A 6,243-nucleotide genomic window follows, 5' to 3' on the forward strand; every position below is an offset into this window, starting at 1 on the left:
GAGCCGCTCCTCCCGCGCCTGCCCCGGGCAGCCTCTCCGCTTGCCACTGCGGGCTGGGGGTGGAGAAACGGAGCTGCCCGCCGAGCAGCATCGCCGCGCCGGCAGCTGCAGACGCCTGGGGAAGCTGTGGCGCCCCCTCACTGGCGGTGCTCGTGGGGAGCCCGCGCAGCCCTCGCCCGCCCGATCTAGGCCAGGGACTTCCCCGGCTTCTGGGCTTTGCTGCTGGCCCCTGCCCCCGCCCCACTTTCTTCTACATGTGCTGGGGCGTTTAAAAACCTCCCTCGGAGGAGCTGAGTTAGCTGCAAAGGCTGGAGACTTTGGGCTGTGCCAATGTTTCCGCTGGACCAAAGCCAGAGGCTCCTGGCTAGGGGTCTTGCCCCTCCTCTCAGGGTTTCACCTGTTGCCATATTTGGGATCAGGAAGGAATTGTACCCCAAGATCAGATTGGTTCAGTCTGTGGGGGTTTTGCCTTCCTCTGTAGAGGGGGGGACAGGCCTCTACCCCAGATCTCTTGTGCGTGTATTGACAACATTTCATAGAAGCAGGACAGTCGCTGCTGTGGTCCACCAGCTTTGCCTGTAGCAGGTTAAGGTATTAGATCTGTGTTGTGTCAAGGTTGATCATAGACTTGTGTAGAGTTTAGATTTTGATTTGTATGGGATGGTTTGGATAGAAATGTTCCTGTCTCAGGCAGCAGGTTGGACTAGATGACCTCTGAAGGTGACTTCCAGCCCTGCTACTTTATTATTCTATGACTGAAGTCACCAGGACTCTGGGGGCTGGGCTCAAGGGGTTGGGGGCCCTCTGTGCTCCCGGTTACAGGCCATGGTCCCAGGAGGGAAGGATGCATCGAGGAAGTTTCAGAGACATTAGGGCTGGAAGGGACCTCAGAAGATTATCAGGTCCAGCCCCCTGCCCAAAGGGCAGGAAGTCAGCTAGGGTCAAAGGATCCCATCAAAATAAGCATCCAAATGTTTCTTAAAAGTATCCAGAGTATGTGCTTGCACCACCTCTAGGGGAGAGTCTATTTCAGGCCTTTGGGACTCAGACAGTAAAGAAGTTTCTCCTTATGTCCAGCCTGAAACGGTCTTGCAGGAGTTTATAACCGTTCGACCTTGTCATCCCTTGGGGCGCTCTGGTGAGCACTCATTCCCCCAGATCCTGGTGAACACCCCTGATAAACTTATAGGTGGCCATCAGATCACCCCTGAGCCTGTGCTTTTCCTGGCTAAAGAGTCCCATAGCTCTCAGCCTGTCAGCGTAAAGTCTGTTTTCCTGACCTCTGATCATGCTCCTGGCTCTTCTCTGGACTCAAGCTCAAGCTCCACATCTCTCAAGCTTCTCCACATCCTTTTTGAATTGTGGAGCCCAAAACTGGATGCAGTACTCTAGCTGTGGCCTCACCAAGGCCGAGTACAATGGGAGAATGATGTCCTGGGATTTGCTTGAGAAGCATCTATGGATGCAAGCAAGCGTTTTGGTTGCTTTACTGGCCGCAGCATCACATTGAAGGCTCATATTCATCTTGTGGTCAATCATGACCCCCAAGTCCCTTTCATTCATAGTGCTAACCAGCGTAGCACTGCCGAGCCTATAAGGATGCTGCAGGTTTTTCCTCCCAAGGTGGAGAACCTTGCATTTTTCAGTGTTAAACACCATCAGGTTCTCGTCCGCCCATTTCTTGAGCCTGTCAAGGTCAGCCTGGATCACCCTCCTGTCCTCAGGTATGGATGCTTTACCCCAGAGTTTGGTATCATTGGCGAACTTGACCAGTCCACTTCTGACCCCAATGTCCACATTGTTAATGAAGATGTTGAACAATATAGGTCCAAGGACAGAGGCTTGGGGGACCCCACTGGTCACAGGGCACCATGAAGATTGACTTCCGTCAACCATCACCCTCTGGGCCTGACCACGGAGCCAGTTCCCCAGCCAGAGGATTGTGGTGGACCCAAGGCTGCAGTTGGCCAGTTTTGTCTAGAGGTGATCAGGGATACCAGATCGAAGGCTTTTTTGAAGTCAAGATATATGATGTCAATCTTCTCTCCCTTGTCCAGGTGATAGGTCATCTGGTCATAAAGGGAAATAAGATTGGTCAGGCAAGACCTACCCGCAACAAACCTGTGCTGGCTATCCCTCAGGATGCTGCCATCGGCCAGTCTGTTAAGAATGGTCTCTTTAATAATCTTTTCTAAGACCTTCCCTGGGATAGAGGTCAGGCTGATGGGCCTGTAGTTTGCCAGATCCACTTTCCTCCCTTTCTTGAAGATAGGCACCACATTGGCTTCTTCTAATCTTTGGGCACTTCACCAGAGCACCAGGAGTTCTTGAAAATTCATGCCAGGGGCTGGGCTACAATGCTAGCCAGCTCCTTGAGTACCCTGGGGTGCAGATTGTCAGGGCCAGCTGACTTGAAGGTGTCTAGCTGCTCAAGATGTTCCTTCATGAGGTCAGCACTGATGGAGGTCAGGGAATCTCCCTCATCCAGGCCTCCTTTACCCAGGCCCCCCTGTCCCGTAGTGGGTAGGGGCGTCCCATGGGACTGATGAGAGACCGACGCAAAGTACCCATTTAATAGGTTGGCTTATTCCTGGGCATCGGTTGTCAGTTGTCCCATCTGGTTTAACAGGGGTCCAATGTTGCCCTTGCTTTTCCTCCGGCTCCCCACATATCTAAAACAGGACGTTTTATTGTCCTTGGTACTTGTAGCTAGCTGGAGTTCTGTTGCAGCCTTGGCTATCCTGCTTTGCTCCCTGCAGGTCCGGACCAGTGCGAAATATTCCTCCTTGGAGGTGGATCCCATCCTCCATCCTTTGTAGGCCTTTCTTTTTAGCCGCAGGAGGTTCGCTAGTTCCATGGAGAGCCAAGGGGGCTGCTGTGCTCTTTTGCTGCCTTTCCTCCAAGACAGAATAGCATTAGCTTGTGCATCAAGGAGCATTCCCTTGAGGAGTAACCACTCTTCCTGAGCTCCCCTCCCCTTGGGGTTGTGGGGGGAGATGGGGAAGCAAGTCATAACCTTTCTACATTTAGCAAGTGCCTATCCTGGGATGGAGATGAACAGATGAAGAATTACCAGAGTAAATTACCCCTTGTTGATTTTCACCCTGATTTTTCCAGAAGAAATTCTCCACTGGATTGGTTTAGGGATTTGCATTCTTTCTTCAGTACTTGGTTATGCTGGTGTAAAGCTGATTAGATGATTAGGTACTGTAGGGTGTTGGTCTGATGAATAGGTACAGTAGGCTATATTTTAAGGTGCAAATCTTTAAATGTGCTATTATATATATAGGATGTGGTGCCATAGCAGAAACTGGATTCTGTGACCCAGGAAGTCCCCACCATCCTGCATCCCACACACCTGTATTTATGAATGGGGAGATGTATTGCAGTACAGAATCCAGTGTGCTGCTGCAAGCCGTGGCTGACTGGACCCTGAGGGAGTGGCGCTGCTTCTACGGTGTTTATCTAGGATGATGGCATTGGTGGAAATTGTATGCTCTCAATCCTGCTGGCCAACAGTACCCCAGTGTGACTTGCCATTTTAAAAACTCTCTGCTATGTATTGATTCAAAGTGTTTGACACTAGTTCTACCAAGGAGGGAGGGCTGGTAGCTAGGAGCATGAATTCCTAGGTACAGTTGTATTTGAAGATTTGCATGATTGCAATAAAACAGGTTGGGGGGGGGGGCGGAGTTTATGACACCTGTTTCTTAGGAGTTACCAGTATTTGGTCACTGCAACCTCTACTGGCATTGTGGCCCAAAAGTGCATTTATTTTTCATTTGAAAGCAGTTTTCAGGATTTTGGAAAGGGTCTGTGTTTGACTTGATATACCCTGTCTGAAAGTGTAAATAGCACCATGAGGATGCTAACACCAGGGTCTGTATCAAATATCCCCTCACTTTTACTGATGGCTATTGCAGCTGCTCCTTTTTACTCAGTTGCTGGGAGCTACTCCCAATGTTTCTTTTTCTGGTGAGGGCAGGGATCCAACAAAATGGGCTCTGGTGCTCCTGGAAGGGTGTTCTCCATGTACAGTCCTGGGTCTGGGGACCTGGGAGTAACATCAAAGCCAGCTGGGGCTCAGCTTTTTGTTCTCCCACCTCTTTTGCAGCTGCATTTTTTGCAAGCTAGGCAATCATGAGTTAGGCCCTTCCCAGAGATCAGGACACTTTTGGAAAAAAAGATTTTGGTCTGTGTCCCTTGTGCACATGTGGTGTGTGTGAGACAATTAATGTTGTCAGCTCTCCAAAATGTATTAAGTATATATTTGCAGTGCACCCCAGCTACAAAAGGTCTCACAGGTTACCTGATGGTGGAATCATCCCAGCTTTACCCGAAGCCAAACTCTAAATGATTGTTTCCCCCACAAACACCTGCCTTTTCCTAAACATCATTTCTACCCCCTGCAGAAGAGCTGCTCAGTAATTCGATTATTCTTTTGTCCTGGTCACTGCAATGTTTATTTTTTGGTATTTTGGTTCAGTTTAAGAGCAAGTCAATGAGGAAAAAAGGCAGGAAGCAGTACAGCCAATGAAGATGGCCACCATCCACTGACATGAGACAATGCAAAACCTGTTTCCTCTTCAGATCTTCACTGATGTCACAGCACTAGCTTTTTAAGATTGGGCACCAGCTTGGAAGCACAAAAGAACCGAGCCCCTGACTAAATTTATAAGAGATACTCTGTCAAACAGAAAGTCCCTGGGTAAGGAAGCTGTGATACCTAGACTCTTGGAGTTGGAGTGACTGGAGAAGTGATACCTTCCTTGGGCCTCAGCTGAAATCTGACAAGCCTCATGGAAGGACAACCTATATGTTGACTATGGCTGTGCTAAAATCCTCTCTATTTTTCCATACTTTGTTTCTCAAGCTAAGTGAACATATTATTCTGTTGACCACCACTAGGCTGTCTGGTGACAGTGTTCACTTTACCTGCAGATTCCCAAATGGAAGACTTGCAGGTGCTGAATCCAGTTGGACCTGCAAAACTGTAGAAGCCCAGAATGTGGTAGTGCAGGACTGGGTCAAGGCATGGGAGAACTGTGCAATTCCACCCTAGGAGAGGCAAAGGCTAGAGGCCTGGCACCCATGGAAATTCACTCCAGGAGACTAGAAAGGGGCAGAGCTGCAGCTGGGCCAGCAGTAGTCCCCATAGCAGCTCTATTCTGTGTCCCACTTGCTTGTGTAGCTTCAGCAGGTTGCCCCCTGTCCTGGAGCTGGGGCATGGCTCCAGGGGCTCTTCTCTGCCTTCCCTTCCAAGGTCTGGTGCTCCAGGGATGGCCAGAGGTTTGGAGAGCAGACTGACTTCTTGATGTGAAGGAGGGAGTAGTGGAACCATCCAGGGCAGCTGGTCTCTTTGTGCTCCTCTCCCTCCCAGTGTAGCCAGCCAAAAACACTTTGGCCATTGAGGTGTGAGAGAGGACTCTGCCTGTGTTCTGCAGGAGCTGTTATTTATTGGCTGCTCTTCCTAAGGAGGTGGCGCAGTAGGGATGACAGTGGTTCAGAGTGGGCAGTCCCTTAGGGCAGAGCTGAAATTTGGTAGAGAACTGATGCTTCACAGTTTATTGCTAAGCCAGCTCCTACCCTGGCTGATTCACAAGAGTTTACAGCACTGGGACTGTGGGGAGCAGAGACTAGAAGGGGGCAGGAAGAAGGCCGTGGGATAGTACCAAACTACGGAGAGAGATTGTCGGAGGCAGGTGGGCACTGAGACAGAGGGTCTTGGGAGGGCAGGAGATTGAGGGGAGGGATGGGGAGGCTGTGTGTGAAGGAAACAAGAATGATGGGGTGAAGCCAGAATGACAGCTCTTCAGGAATTTGAGAGTCAGGGGCATCCTCTAAGCAGTGAGAGAGTCCTATGTTTCTGAGTGGGCTTTTGAGCGTGAATACTGGCTGCCATGAGTAAGTTCTGCCATTGCGGCCTGTTAAAAAGTCTTGAGTGAGACTGCAAATTCATAAGTCAGCCAAGTCAAAGTTTGGCTTTAAAACTATGAGATATTCTGAAATAGCACCCTGTCAGGCTCTTTGTGTTTGTTCTGGTTTATGAAGATTAGGGGGTGGCTGCTGCCCACAGGTGTGTATAAGCTTTAAAAGCATGTGAAGAAATCATCACTAGTTTGGGTGCATGCACTGTGTTTATCCCTCATGTCCCGGTGTTTTCTTGTTCTTGACTCCCTTGCTTCCCTGTTTGCTGCCCCTTCCTGTTGGCTTTTGTCTTTTGCCCTGTTTCTGAGCCCTTTC

General features: G+C 49.8%; 1 protein-coding gene across 1 annotated transcript in view; it reads right to left on the minus strand.

The window, feature by feature from the left end:
* TTL (tubulin tyrosine ligase) overlaps positions 1–6,243 on the minus strand; it is a 51,666-nt gene that overhangs the window by 44,513 nt on the left and 910 nt on the right. The window lies entirely within an intron of this gene.

The sequence above is a fragment of the Alligator sinensis genome, unplaced genomic scaffold (assembly GCF_000455745.1).
Source record: "Alligator sinensis unplaced genomic scaffold, ASM45574v1 scaffold1238_1, whole genome shotgun sequence".
NCBI lineage: Eukaryota > Metazoa > Chordata > Crocodylia > Alligatoridae > Alligator > Alligator sinensis.